This window comes from Rhipicephalus sanguineus, chromosome 2, assembly GCF_013339695.2.
Source record: "Rhipicephalus sanguineus isolate Rsan-2018 chromosome 2, BIME_Rsan_1.4, whole genome shotgun sequence".
In the NCBI taxonomy this organism is placed as follows: domain Eukaryota; kingdom Metazoa; phylum Arthropoda; class Arachnida; order Ixodida; family Ixodidae; genus Rhipicephalus; species Rhipicephalus sanguineus.
The window spans coordinates 182,097,573-182,113,381 of record NC_051177.1 but is presented as its reverse complement, the minus strand read 5'-3'; the positions used below and the strand labels follow the sequence as shown (position 1 = coordinate 182,113,381).

At 45.3% G+C, this 15,809-nt stretch overlaps 1 protein-coding gene across 1 annotated transcript in view; it reads left to right on the top strand.

The window, feature by feature from the left end:
• The first annotated feature begins 2,352 nt into the window (after positions 1-2,352).
• Positions 2,353-15,809, top strand: part of LOC119382077 (uncharacterized) — a 105,120-nt gene continuing 91,663 nt past the window's right edge. The window contains exon 1 of the mRNA XM_037649808.2: positions 2,353-2,516. The gene's annotated coding sequence lies outside the window, so the exon portion shown is untranslated. The remainder of the gene's footprint in view (positions 2,517-15,809) is intronic.

The following is a 15,809-nucleotide window of genomic DNA, read 5'->3' as shown; positions in this document are numbered from 1 at the left end:
ACCACTCGCACCGATGCCCTTACTGAAAATGTGCTGATTATTTATTTATTTATTTATTTATTTATTTATTTATTTATTTATTTATTTATTTATTTATTTATTTATTTATTTATTTCAAGAGTGCTGTCAGCCTACGATGAGATTCCTTTAGCAGAACTGGTTACATAAATGAGAAACAACACACTGTGTACAAAGTTGAAGCTTAAGTATGATGAAATGGCACACAATTGAAGAAAACATAAACAGTGTGTCATTTGTGAAAACATAGTATTTAGTGCTATCACTGTGAAATCATTTCATAGTATAAGATGCAGGACAAATGGCTTCTGCTTTTTTGGATCGCCAACTGTAAAGTACGGTCACATCGTGCGGTAAATGCATTGTCTTTTTCTTGGTGACAACATGATATCTTCGCTTCATGCACTGAAGGAATGGTGAAGTCACGTTTTACGTCGACAGGATGCTATGGTTGCCTTAGGCGACGACGATTGTTACTTGCTGCACCACGTGTGCAATGTCCGGCTTTCTTTCTGCGCCAAACGTATCATAGAAATTCCTTGTTGCGCTAACTTCATAACATGCTTAGATGTGGCCGCAACTGTTGCTACGCTTTGTTTTCGGCCGAACTCTATCATATAGTTGCATGCTGAGGATACTGTAGCGACCTACTTTTTACATTAACTATTTTTGGTTACGCTTCCTTGCTGTGACACACACAAGCAGACACACACGCACACGTTTTGACGGATACGTAGGCAATGAACTTTATTTATTTATTTATTTATTTATTTATTTATTTATTTATTTATTTATTTATTTACAACATACTGCAGACCACAATAGGGTCCTTGCAGGAAGGGCTCTCATATTACATACAAAACAGGAAATACGATATCAAAATATCAATACGGTTAGTACAAAGAATATACAAATTTTCAAACACAAAACAGAAAAGGGTAACGTGATGATTCAGGAAGGTTCCTTCATTACATGCCTGGAGTTCCCCACCGACGCTGTCCTAGGGAAGAAGGAATATTTTTAGGTATCTGTCATAGCGAAATTTGGGGTTAATGCATATGTGTGATCATGACGTGTGGAGAGATGGGTTTCATATAACGCGGTGTCTAGGGATAATACACGCTTATTTAATGATTGAAGGAAATCGAGGCGAAGCATCTGCCTACGTGTTTCATAGGCAGATTGCTTAGATTCTTATGACTTAGACAATATATCAGTACTCATCGGCGTTAAGTCAGTGTAATCAGTGCACAAGTCCACTTGTTTACCGCTGAACCACGCCATTGCTTCTCAACTGCTTGAGAAAGATATACCTTAGAGGTGCTCTATCACGTGAAGAGTCGATTGTGCACTACTAGTTCCAAACGTTGCTTTACAATTGCGTTATGTCGAGGCATCTGTTAAAGCGACTTGAGCAGCGTGTGGGTGCAATAACGTAGTATACTCATTACAAAAGGTTCAGTATTTTGATGATCGTAATGATGTATCATCGTCCTCATCACCATCATCAGCGACCTCCTATCGATCGAGCATTCAGTGGTGATGGTCCGTAGGAGCGCATGATGTGATGTAGTGCTGTATCGCACCGAGTGCCGCGTCATGCGAACTGCGTAGTATGTTTTCGTGATAGCGCTGTCTATTCATTGCAAAGGACTGCGACACCATTGATGACAACTGCCAAAAGCGGCCTTCTGTTCCGCGAGGAGCATCGTGAGCTGCTACGTATGTCAGACGCTGCGTAGCAGGTGCGCAAACAGGTTTCACTTCATGCGAATCGCGTAGCGAAGTGCGTGGCGTGTTGGCGCACTTAGGCAGCCTACACATGGAAAGGCCTATGCTACTGTTCTTCATCATGAATTTTGAGAGGGATGCGTAACCCCTCGCACATTCTTCGCAAAATGCTTATCAGAAAACAAAGCCCCGCCTCACGGCAATGTGTACACGTACTTTCTGTAGGCTTTCCGAAACTGTATGCGAATGGCTCCGATGGGGTCGCCCCTTCAGCTATGACTGTGAGACATTACGCAAAAATTGCAGTACCTTCACCTAGGGTGGAGGTCACATATATGTATACCTTAAACGATCGTCGCAATTCACTGCCCGCATTAGATAAAATTATGGTCAACATCAAGATTTTGCGGTTAATTTCTAAGAGCCCCTTGTAAATATTGACCCAGTAATAACTGTTAGCTTCCGTCTTTTGCGGGCTATAAGCCACAGACCCTCTTGTTGCAAGAGTTGTGGAGCACTGAGTAATTGGTTTTCTATTTTGCAGAGGTGCCGCTGAAACCAGGATCACTGCTGTGCACCATTGGTGAAGGTTTTGAGAAGTCAACGTACACATTTCCACCGGATGGCCTCTGCGCTATAATTACTTTTGACTCTTTGTACCGTAAGGACGCATCATTGGAACCACCCTATCCCAAAGACTTTCAGTATTTCTTAGAAACGGCCAAGCAGGCAAATCAATCTGAATTTGGCATCGGCATCCACCAAAGGTGAGTGCACTTCACTGGGCATGGTATCTGCTTTCGAAGTGTTGCAACCGATTCGGTAGATTCGTAGACGTGTGCAGCTATACTGGTCGAGTTTGCCTGGCTTCGGTTTATTGTACTGATGCACGTGTAGAGGATCGGTTACACTGGCGGTTTGGTGCTTTTCTACGTGTGTACACACTGTTTGGCTCTCAGTGATGTGATAGCTCGTGCTCGCCTTAAAAGACCGCCTGCATGGTTCCACGCCTCTCAGTGTGTTGCTTGCTGCCGGCCAATTAGGCGGAATAAACGTTACTTCGATGCTATGGTGAATTTGCCGCTCTCTCCCGGGACACCAAGTCGTGGAATACCGGCGACGATGATGGGATCGCCGTACGTAAATCGAAACGTGAGCAAAGCTCTTGCCATCTTAGAGATTTCTACCTGGAAGATGGCACTTTGACGAAATTCCTGTAGTACGGTTTGCCGCCGAAGCTTCAACATAGCCATGTTTCATATTGGACAAGTCGATGATACCATGAGCGACTGACGCTCGCATGAGCAAATGCTGAAAACTTGCGCTTCAGTCAGCGATGTTCGCTCACACAACAGGCATCATACTTTTCTAAGTCTCATCGGTGCGAAAGCTTACGGGCTTCTCATATCGTTGCCGGCAACGGACGCTCTTCCTCACGAGAGTTCGACTGTCTTCTGAGAAGCCTGGCCGATCGCCGGGCACCAAGCCGTCTGTCACAGCAGAGCGAGCGATATTTTACTAGCGGTCAAAGAAGCGGTGAGTCAATTTCCGAACTAGCTGCGCTGTTTCAAAAACTCGGAGCTGATTTACGAATTTGTAAGTTTTCTGGACGTAGCGCTCATGGACCGTTTTCTTGCGGCCTGCTCCGCGAGGGCGTTTAGCGTGTATTGCTCACGGCAGAAAACAAGGCTAACTTACCAGAAGGCCGGGACAAAGCTCTAGCCATGGAGACCGCAACCAAACGCGCAGGTTTCACACACAGTAACGTACCCACGGCGTCAGAGGTGAACAAAGTTCGAGTAGAAGAGTAATTGGGGTGGTCTCGAAGCTGCTTCCGATGCGGGTAACCCAGTCACTCTAACGAAGCGTGTCCCGACAACGGTGATGCGTGAGAAAACAGTAACCGTATAGGGCATATTCAGTGTGCATGTAGCAAACAAAAACACAAAGGGAAAAAGCCTCAGAGGCAAGTGCTGATGCTGACTTTAATTCGAAACGAGTCGTCTGCTTCATGGCAAGCTCTCACAGGAACCCTATTTATTGTATGTGCAATACGAGATTATTATGCATAGACAGTATAATAAAAAGTACCAGGAGTATTATATAACATCCAGTGCGTAAACCATGAATCAAGTGCAGCTAATATCGCTGATGAAAATGTGAGAAACTTTCAACGTCACGCAGTATTACATACTATGAAGAGATACAGTAGAATCGAATAAAAAAAAGAGAGAGCGAGAATACACATATCAAACGAAATGGAAATTCTTTTACTACAGTGTTTGATTATACAATCAAGAAGAGACAAACACGTTTTAAAGAAATATACTAACTTGGAGTGCGCAAATATTCTTAAGTTCGAGCATTCGATTTGAATAACAACTCGGCATTTGCTTCGATTAGCAAGGCACTTTTACTATTCGAAATGTTCTAAACTTCACGGCTCTTATTGAAATCAGCAGCAATAATTACACACATGTGCTAAATTTTGCAAACTTTGATGTACAAATAGGCACGTCACGGCTGTTATTGAAAGCAGCAGCAAGAATTACGCACCTGTGCTAAATTTCGCAACCTTTGATGTACAAATAGGCACTTCACGGCTTTATTGAAAGCATCAGCAAGAATTACACACCTGTGCTAAATTTCGCGAACTTTGATGTACAAATAGGCAAATTAGTTTCAGCTCCCACATTACTTCCCCCCCCCCTCTCCCCCATAGTGCTATTTGGGAAATGTTGTGTCCAGTGTACAAGTGTATACAGTATACATCCAGGGCATGGGCTTGTTTATGAGGCCGAGCATGTTTTTGCAATGAGGTGCCGAAATTATATTGAAGAAAACCGCCGAAACAAATTGGGAGCCGTCGCCAAATTAAGGAAAAACGTCTACAAAATAAGAGAAACCAGCAATACTCTGGGTTGCCCTAAGGTGAAGCTCCCGCAATGAGCATCGTGTCGATCAGTTGTCTGTGCTGCTTCCTATTGTGAAAGCAAGCTTACAGGATTAAACTATGACGACAAGATTAACCCATCAGCACCAGTGTGCCATGTGAGAGGTTGTTTTCGTTGCCAGGAGGAAAGGTGACACGCCCAATGGTGTCGCTGCTTCTCGGACATAGCTGCTGCTATCCATCCTTCGTGACAACATTAAATAACTGCATATAGAGTACCGTAAATCTACCATAGCGTCGTGCACTGAATAGTCTTCGTGTACACTCATAGCTGTACAACAGTCTTGCTTTATCACGTTGCTGAAAACAACTTTTTCTTCAAAGGTCAGTAGTTTTACTAATCGTACTTGAAAATATTTGAAAAATATTCGGTTCTATTTGCACTACGTTTTCACCATTCGAATTTGATTCGCAGTTGAAACTTTTGTATTCGCACAGCGCGATGTCAGTGCACGTTACAGAACACCAATTTCCCGAGCCCTCCACTGCGGCGTGTGTTGTAATCATGTCGTGGTTTTGGCACATAAAGTCCCTGATATTATTATTGTATTCGCACACCCCTAGTACAAACTCTTGTCTATACGATACGCGTTGCTCGAAGTTAGTAGAGCAGCTTCGAATATTTATTCAGTAGGCGAGACATTACATGACGGTAAAAAATTTTATTCAATGATAGATTAAAACATAGAAAAATTTCGATGAACTTTCATCCGGGCCATTATAGATTTGACCTTAGGAACTCGATGTGAACCCGCCACAGTGGTCTAGTGGTTATGGTGCTCGATAGCTGACCCGCTGGTCGCGGGATCAAATCCCGGCCGTGGTGGCCGCACTTTCAATGGAGGCGAAAATGTTTGGGGCCCGTGTACTTAGGTTGAGGTGCGCGTTAAAGAAACCCGGGTGGTCAAAATTCCCGGAACCCTACACTACGGCGTCTCTCATAATGATATCGTGGTTTTGGCACGTTAAAGGGACACTAAAGAGAAACCGGAAGTTGATCATCGATGGTAGATTGTCTTATTACGATTATAACGGTACCATTGTTACGGCGAGCAGAGCTTTCGTAAGCGAGAAAATAGCGAAAAACAAAATGTGGGTGGCGACGACACCTTGAAGTTTCCGCACTATTTGCCGTGACGTCACATGTTTTGAAGGCGCCTACTAGGGACTACGTAGTTCGTATTCGGTAAAAATGAAGTACATTGCCCTCTGAGGGGGCCATAGACTTAACATACAAAGTTTGGGGTAATTTTGTCGAGCCAATGGCGCCAAAATACGATAAATACACTTTGAAATCAATGACGTCACTGCGGGGAGATTTCGGCACGAAATTTAAAAATGAAACTTTGGACTTGATTTTCTCCTCTATTAATAAACCTATGATGGCGATATTAACGGCATTAGAGTTCTCAGAGCACAATTTATCCATCTAAACCGATTCATTGTTTCTCTTTAGTGTCCCTTTAAACATAATAATTATTATTAGAAATGCGATAACGCCGAATAGATACGTGTGAAACAGGTAGAGCATGAGCGCGAGCAATCGGAATGATACTATAATAGAGACTGGGAAAAAAGAGCCGCGGAAATTTCCTGCGCATGTTAAGACTAGGCATATTCAGCGGCATCTTTAAGGTGGATACATTTGGGCCGCATATGAAGAGAAGATGAAACGAGCCCTCTAATTTTGAGCTGGTTCGAGCAGGTCGGATGAATTTGCACGATGTGAGGGCCCGACAGGTTCCTTATTAAGTCCAACTTGCGATAACATCGAGCCGCGTATCCTATGTTTTAATGTGCGAATGAAAACGTGCGTGGACAGCCGAAGTTCACAGCTCAAGCGGATGGGAAGTGCGCCGATCGCCTCCATCAGGCGAAAGGCACATGGTGAGGTGGTCCTTTAGGAGGGGGTGGGCGGGGACTGCGTGCTTCGGCAGGAACTGCGTGCTTTCACCAGCAGGCCGCGGTTGCGCGTGAGCTAGCTTGACCGGGATTCGCAGATGGCTTTTACATTTGTCTGATCTCACCGATGTTTGCGTTGCAACAACGTACAGTACCATGGTCGCTTCGCTCGGTGCAGCGACCGCGTTTCTTTACGCGAGCGTTTTGTTAGTGGCGAAGGCCCGATGCTTAAGGAGTTAGGCGCTCGCTTTACTTCCTATAAAATTCCAACTACTTGATATCGCAGTCATCACTTCGTCCTTGCAGCGAAACTGCGACTTTTTCATCGCCACTTGGTTTTACCATCTTAGACGCTTACGAGCCTGAACGCATGGAAGCCCTCATCAATTTCAGTGAATACTGTATTCAGATTGCATGCATCATGCTCCGTATTGAGTGTATTCTGGAACCTACGTTATCACTAATAATGGCACCCTAATGAACGAAGAATCATCTGCAAAAGTCAACGCGTTTATCTAAGATCACATTATGGACGACCGACGGCTATACTCGCCGCTATCGTTGTACTGAGAGTTTTACTAATATACTCTGCTCGACACACGTTCGCCCGACAAACATTTCAATGCTTATCAGTTTCACTGGCTGTATCCTCTCCGCCAGAACCACGTGACAATACTTTTATGTCTAGATGGCCCACCGTAAACAGAGCCAAACGCTAGAGAGGGACCTCGCCTGCAAATCGTAGGACAAATGGTTGGCCTATTATTGTATTGTTACGGTTGAATTAAAGTTCACGGTGTTCATTTGCAGAATATGAATTAGTTCAGGCAATGACAGACAAAGATGTAGTCCACAGGCCGCACCAGCCAACCTCGTCTTCTTCCACATACCGTAGCTATCTCCAGTTCACAGACGAAAGCCACTGGGCGAGTCAAAATCACTGGCGGGGTGAAACCTCTGCATAAGAGCAAGATGCACCAACTTGGTTTGGCTTGACCGACGACCAGCTAAAGTCAAGCACGCCACGACGTACGTCAGGTTACTCAAGCGATCTACATTAACGAACGGGCCAGTATTCTGCGGTGAAAACTTGTGGCATAAGCCACGCTTGCGTTGTGGGGTTCACAACCACACAAATTTGCCGTTGTCGGATGAAATGCCGTCGAGGCGTCTATCATACCATTGCTTGCAGCGATCTTGTGAAGCCAGACGAGCAATTTGGCGGGCTTCTTCAGCACGGCGCAACGTAGTGGCCACTGGGTCCTCGGCATGGAGTGTCAATAGGAGAATCGTACCGAGGGAGCTGCGCGACGATCGACCGTAGAGCAAGGAGAAATGTGCGAGTCCGTGGTTTCGTGCTTCGCTCTATTGTACGCATAGGTGACAAACGGTAAGATCTCATCCCACTTCTTGTGATTGGATGAGACACACATAGCCAGCATATTCTAAAGTGTGCGGTTTGTACGTTGTACAAGACTATGGTGTTAATATGGTGTTGAATGGTGGAACTGCGACATGCAGAGGCGAAGCAATCGTTCCACAGCGTCGGCGATGAACTGGCGACCACGGTCATTGATGATTGCGCGAGGCTGACCAAGGCCAAGAACTGTGGAGCGCAACAAGAAGGCAATCAGTTGTGGAGGATGGTCTCACAGCGGCTTCCGTGTATCTGGTAAGATGATCGACACAGACAATGGCCCAATGGTTGTCGTTCGAAGGTCGCGGAAACGATCCTAACAGGTCGATACCAACTTGCTCGAAAGGCGTAGTAGGCGACGCTACGGGATGAAGAAGGCCGTGCGAGGAGCTCGTGGCTCGCTTCTGGCGCTGGCACTTGTCGCAGCTCGAGATGTATTGCTTCGTAGAATGTCGCATTCTAGGCAAGAAAAAAAATAATGCTGTGTTCGATGTAAGAACTGAATGAATCCAAGATGTCGTGAGGTTGGATCATGATGAATAAATTGGAGAACATTGCATCGAAGATTTTCAGAAACAACCAGTGAACAGCGCTCACCAAGTGCTGAGGAATTTGTCTTGTACAACAATCCATCGCGAAGACAAAAGCTACCACTGCTTTTGGGACTGCGGACATCGGCGAACAAATGGTCGAAACTTAAGTCATTTTTTTTTTTGTTCCCGCTGGAAGATGTTGGCCTCAGGAAGTGTGCGAGAGACCGTAGCAAAATAGATGTTGAAGATGTCCGCATTATCTTCTGTCGTGGCCAAAGGAATGCGAGAAAGACAATCAGCTTCAGAATGACGTCTTCCACTTCCATGCGAAATACTAAAGTCAATTTTTTGGAGCCGTAAAACCCAACGTGCAAGGCGGCCACAAGGGTCTCGGAGGGTAACAAGCCGAGACGGTGAATAACTGCTGGTCACAATCGCAAACGGATGGCCGTAGAGGTAGCAGCCAAACTTCTGAATGGCGAATACAGCCGCTAAGCATTCTTGCTCTGTTCCCGTGTAATTCCTTCCAGCCTTGCTTAGAGATCGACTCGTATAGGCAACGACATGCTCTGCAGTACTATGGCTCTGAACAAGCACACCTCCGATGCCAATTCCACTTCGGTGGGTGTGCACTAGAGTAGGAGCAGATGAATCGAAGTGACGAAGAATAGGTTCTGATGCCAGTAGAAACTTCAGTTCAGGAAATGCGGTGTCACATTCAGGTGTCCTTTCTAATTGGCTGTCTTTTCGCAAGAGGCTTGTCAATGGGTTCACACGTCCGCGAATCGGGGCACAAAACGTCAAAAGTAGGAGCATAATCCGAAGAAGCTGCGGAGTTATTTTAGAGTCTGGGATGGCTTGTATGTCCTGAATACTTCGATTTTTCGGGGGCCTTTCCTGACACCGTCGTTGTCGATAAGATGACCGAGGACTAATGCTTGTCGTTCACCAAACCGGCACTTCTTAGAGTTCAAACGCAAACTGGCCTCTCCGACGCAGTCTAGAACGAGACTCAAGCGGGCGTTATGCTCTTCGAAGGTACGTCGGAGAATGACGACGTCGTCTAGGTAGCACAAACACACCTTCCATTTAAGACAATGAAGGCTAGAGTTCATGAATCTTTCAAAGATAGCGGAGGCAATGCGAAGCTCAAACGGCATAACATTAAATTGGTACAGTCCATCGGGCGTCACAAATGCTGTCTTTTCCTTGGTGGCAGGGTGCATAGGGAGCTGCCCTGATAGTAGATGTACTGAAGAAAAGTACGCAGCCGAATGAAGGTAGTCGATGACATCGTCAACACGAGGCAGCGGATATACATCACATACACGAAGACGTACCATCCAGCCCCTATTGCCGCCTTATTAGGATATGCATCCCTTTTGGTGAAGGCGTTAGTCGTCTGTAGCCAAAGTAAAATCTCCAGGAACCATCTTTCTTTCTGACCAAAATGACAGGTGCTGCACACGGGCTGCACGACTCTTCAATAACACCCTTCTGCAGCTAGACCTGTGCGCCAGTCCCAAAATCGGCGGCGGCGCCACGTGAACTGCACGGGATTCATAAGATGACCCGCGGCGTGGCGCGGGGTGAAGGGGGGGGGGGATATATTCGAGAGTTGGTGGGGAGAGCGAATTCTCCCTTCAATTTTGAAAAAAAAAAATCTGTTTCACTAAAAAGACGAAGCAGTGAATGCGATAGCAACATGTCGCAATTTTATATGAACGAAGGTTAGCAGCTAACTCTTTTGATCCGATCTCGGGTAAAATCTACAAAACGCTGGTGTATAATAGGGCCACTCCCGGGAGAGAAGCGGTTTTCCTGCAGTATGTCGTATGAGTGCTAACAGCACGAAGCGTTGAGATCACAGTACGTAGAAGGCTATACTAGCGGTTCCGTGATATCTGCCGAGATAGTGCTCATGCAAGCGCTCGCAACCACGCCTTACAGTAAAAGTTCACAGTTTCTGCTCGAGCCAAGCAGTCCTCTCCCCCGTCGTCCCTTCATGCTCCTTCGCCCAGCTAAAAACGGGCGGGGCGTCTCCTTTCTGCTTGAGGAGGCAAGCCTCGCACGTGGCTTGATGGTCAGCTTGTTTAATCTCGGCTTTAGCTGTATTCCTCGCCAGCGCTCGCGAGCTTTTACTCGCGGGAAGAACATACGATGCGCGGAGTGATGTTATCGAATTGGACTTATACGGAATATGACAGCGACGGTGAAAACCTCTCCAGAGTGCCCATTTAATTGCTATCGCAATAAATATATACAGAAACCGTGGAAGCGGGCTCGCCTTTTCCTGGAAAGCTGTATTGACTCCGCTGTAAAGAGTTCGTCCGTTTGAATAACCAAATAATCCGGCGCCTTTTTATTGGCTTCGTTCTCGCCTTCAAGTTTGGACAGACACCAGCGTGATGACTCGGCAAGACCCATTTCGTCAAGGGCTCTCACTGGCCTCCATGCACCGAGCGGTAGAGGAGGACACCTAATCATTTTGCATGCTGGAAGCGCAGAAGGCTTTGTTGATGGAGCCGTCCCAGCTTTCCTTGCCAAGAAGGGCGCTGGTGATTACCACACAGAAATGAATGCTTCGAGTTTCCAGAAATGGTTTGTTGAACAGCTGCTGCTGATCATCACGCCACGCAGTGTGATCTTGATGGATAATGCGTCGTATCACAGTGCGCAGGTTGAGAAGCTACCAAGCTCAAAATCCAGAAAAGCGGAAATCCAGTCCTGGTTGATATCGAAAAATATTCCTTTTTTGGATGAGCAACTGATAAGTGAACTGCTGCAGCTTGTTAAGCAGAATACGCATCTTTTCCTTGCTTACCAGGTTGACAAGCTTGCCAGTGCTGCCGGACATGAGGTTGTGCGCTTGCCTCCTTACCACTGCGAGCAAAATCCTATAGAGCTTGTATGGAGCCAAGTCAAAGGCTATGGTGCTTCAAGGAACACAGACTTCAAGATTGGATCTGTCGAGAAGCTTCTGCAGGCAGGAATCGCAAGTGTGACCCAACAGAACTGGCTTCATGACTGCACTCACGTGATGAGGCTTGCAGATGAGGCGCGGGAGCGTGATGGCATTACAGACAGCCAAACAGACAGTCTCATAATTTCTTTGTGCACAGACTCAAGTTCTTCAGATGAGTCGAGCAGCTCTGACATGAGTGGAAATGATGAACTGCCGTGACATCTCCATGTGTGCCTTGCCAATGCTTCGAGCAAATGATTGCACATGTACCTAACCAGGACTACCGGTCACTGCTGTTTCTTTACATTTTTATCGCTTATTCAATTCATTGTGATTTTATCTGCTGATCTCTTTTGTTGCATTTCGTGCATGTTCTGGTTACGTTATCATGATGTGATAATGACTGCAGGGATTTTGTGTGCCAAAACCACGTTGTGATTATGAGGCATGCTATGCTTGAGGTTCTACAGATTTTGACCTGTGGGGGTTGTTTAATGCGCACCCAAATATAAATACACGGGCATCTGGCATTTCCCGTTCATTGAAATGCGACACGCTCAAACATGAGCCTTTTCTGTCAGCAGCCAGGTACTGTAAGCAGTGTACCGTCACGGTGGCTGGGATGTGATTATCTTGGTCGTCAATGTTAACATTATATGCTGCATCAGCGAGAACCACATTGATTAGTTGAGACTTGAAATGTTCAAAATAAGGTTGCCTTTTCTTTTAAATGCGAAGCATTTCGTAGTGAACCTCTGGCACTTTGAGCGTTTCTATCTACGTATCTATCTATCAGCCGCCTACATCTGGGTGCTCTCATGATCGCCTCCTTAACTTGGTGTAGACCAAAATTTGCATAGGAGGGTAAGAGGATTTGACGAATATGATTGCCGGGTCGTGACATGAATAACGTTAAAATCCTTTCGCGTACGTCGTCAAACCCTTTCCACTAGACACGTGTGGCACATACCCGTTTACCATGGGCCGCGGTGTACGGGTATGCGCCACAGGTGATTGACAGTTTATATCTACCCAGGAACGGCGAGAACAGACATTGGTAACTTAAATGCTAGAGCGTTAAGGAAAACCAACATCGGCAGCGTTGACTCAACGAATGGAAAGAATAAAAATTAGGATCCCAGCAGGAATCGAACCCAAGCATTCTGCGTGTCAATCAGGTATTCTACCACTGAGCCACGCCAAGTCTATAAACTGGTTTGGAAAAACAGCCTACGCAGGTGCAACGTCACCTGTGGTTGTGGTGCTGGCTATCTAATTTTACAAGACAGCAATAAACACTACAAGATACTCCTACGATGTGTGCTCCCACGATACAGGCGTCATATCAGATGAACGTCTGTAGTTTCAGTATTGGCTCCTCTTTTAAGCAGTCTAATAAACATTACATTTGTATTTCTATGATTCAGGAACCTATATTGAAGCATCGCTCGACCCAGGAGGAATACATTAACGAAAGGTACATATCATATCCACGTCACCGCACCGTAAAGTGCACTTCGTCCACCAGAACGACGCAGTGTCCTCTTCATTTCTTACGAGGCTGGGCGATGGCCTCATGCTGACCGAGGATTATGCCAGATTAATTGACAGCCGCTTTGTAGACTAGGCTACGTAGGCCACATACGCCCAGGTAGTCTACGAATACGACAAACACCATCCACTGAAGTTGGTCTACGTAGCACTATCCAGGCCTACCAGCCTCGACGGCCTATACATCACCAACACGAAGCGTGGCTTCAGGTTCGGACATGTCGCCGGCTCTGTCGACAGATAATTTGTCGACGAAATGACCGAGGCATCCACGAATTCCAACAGCTCTACTACACCACATACTCCACTACACATGGACCCCTAGTCACCACGATCACGAGCGCATCCTATAACAAATCATGACCAGCTGCTGGTGCTCACTGATCATGGTGATGATGCCCTTGTTCAAGAACTGTCAAGACCTTCTTGCACACATGCACACGGGCTCGTGAAACGTACGTGTGTTCTCGGGACACGTATAAGCACTACTTATCAGCTTACCGCTTCTGGTTTTGGTAATACCCACGTTGCCATTGGCAGCGTTACCCAATCGTAAACAACTGGTTATATAACACATATGCGGTTCTTCAACATATGTGTGCGTATAAAATATATACAAATCTTTCGCGTCATTTTGTAACGTTTTCGCTCAGTAAAAAAAGTTACGCCACAGTCGCCTACCCGCCACATGCTTCGCATAACATCGACTCCCACGGTACGTGGGATCTGCCTAATTTTTTGATGTCATATCAATGGCGCTTGTTGCCTTGTTTCATTTCTGTCGCAATGGGGCCTGAAATTGTGATACCACTTGTCATTTTTGTGTTTTATTTACTTAATAACTGAGTTATTCTACCCTGGCTTTCCTTGTTATCAATGTGTTCCTACTCTTGCGTGTTAAAATTTGTTGATTAGAAATGGTTATGTGGCTGAGCAATGCCAGCGAACATTGTGATAAATCTTATAGAATACCCGAAATATGAAGAACAGCGTGTTGGACTTGACAAACGACCACTCTCAATTTGCAAGGTTTGGACCATGGCCAAATCCTGACAACCAAAGACGGGCTATGAGTGCTCTTTGGGATCTCATGTTAAGGCAGGTAGCGCAAAGAGACACGGACACAAGCGAAGAATAAGTGCACAGGACAAGCGCCAATTCTTCGCTTGTGTCCGTGTCTCTTTGCGCTACCTGCCTTAACATGAGTTCCCACAAACTAGCCCAGTTATCCGTTCTCTTTGGGATATTTTAATTGATACAGACCTAATGAACTGCTTACGATTGTCATGGTTCTTTACTTTCATGGCATTGTATTATTGAGAATACTTTCTAGTCATGTCATACGTCCTTGTATGGAAACTGGCTGTGTGGACTGTATCCGAGGTGTTATGCGACAAAACTCTCTATGTGCTAGACTCTGCAAGTGCTATGTTGTACGACGCATGTTGCATATGTGCATAGTTCAGCTGATCGTTTTTCTTTGTCTATTTATTGTTTGTTTCCATTTTTCTTGTTATGGTCTCTTTCTTCTTCTTGGTGAGATAGCCGGCTCTAATGCAGCCTACCTTCTCATGTTATTTTTTTTTCTATTTAAATAAAAAAAGTTTGAGCTCGAGTGAGTCTGGTCGAGAAAACATTTAGGTAGTCCGGATGAGGGAAATTTGGTGAGTCTGAGCCACACTGAGCTCTCGGCGCAAAATATTTTTGAGTAAGTGAGCTCCAGTTTTTTTTTTTTTGCCGGCCTATGGTCACAAGTGCGAAATCTCAGTTGCCATGGATTTCTAGCTGAACGTTGTTATGGTTATGTTCCGTGTCATGACTCACACGTGTAAAATGTCATGTTGACATCGAGTGCCAGCAGAAGGTTGTAATGGTTATCATGTTCTATGTCACAAGTGCATTAATGTTATGAATGTCAACAAAAAGTTGTTATGGTTATCACGTTCTCTGCCATAAGTGCAAAACAATATGTCGACACAGAGTGCCCAAAAATATTGTATTCCCCACTGCGGAAAAGCTTTCTTATTTGCGCTTGAAAGCCTGTGTGGAAATGCTTTTGTTGTCGGACATAATGATTAATTTGAAAAAATGTAAAGTGATTTGTGAATTAGACAAGACTGATTTGTTAACGAAGCGTCTGGGAAATCCTGATTTAGAGCAACAAGAACTTTTGGTATTTTTGTTCGCAATGTGCCTTCTTGTGCTGTAAAATATAATTACTTGCCTTTTGCTTTCGTGTTCTTTCAAATCACGCCTGGACGCAATGCAATAAAAGATGAACGGTTTTTTTAACACGAAAGTGTTTATGCCGGGGTCCACCATGGCTCCACTGACGCATTTCTGTCACGGATATGACATTGGAAAATATAAAGACTAACATATGGCAAAGAAAAAAACTATAAGTAATAGAGCCGGCAGATCCCACTCATTGTGGGAATCGATGTAATGCGAAGCAGCCAGCAAAGACCTGCATGCAACGTCTTGTATGTCACTAAGGAAAATGCGTGTCATGGTTTTCATGTTAACTCCTATTATTTATGTTCGTCACACAGTCACGTCGCGCAATACCAATTCCGGGGTAGATCAAGCTAGCGAAACGGCCGCCAGCGCACCATGAGCGTGGCACGTAAGTCATGCTGTACATGACATGCGTGTTATGATTTTCATGTTAACTCATATTTTCATGTTCGTCACACAGTCACGTCGCACAATACCAATTCCGGGGTAGATCAAGCTAGT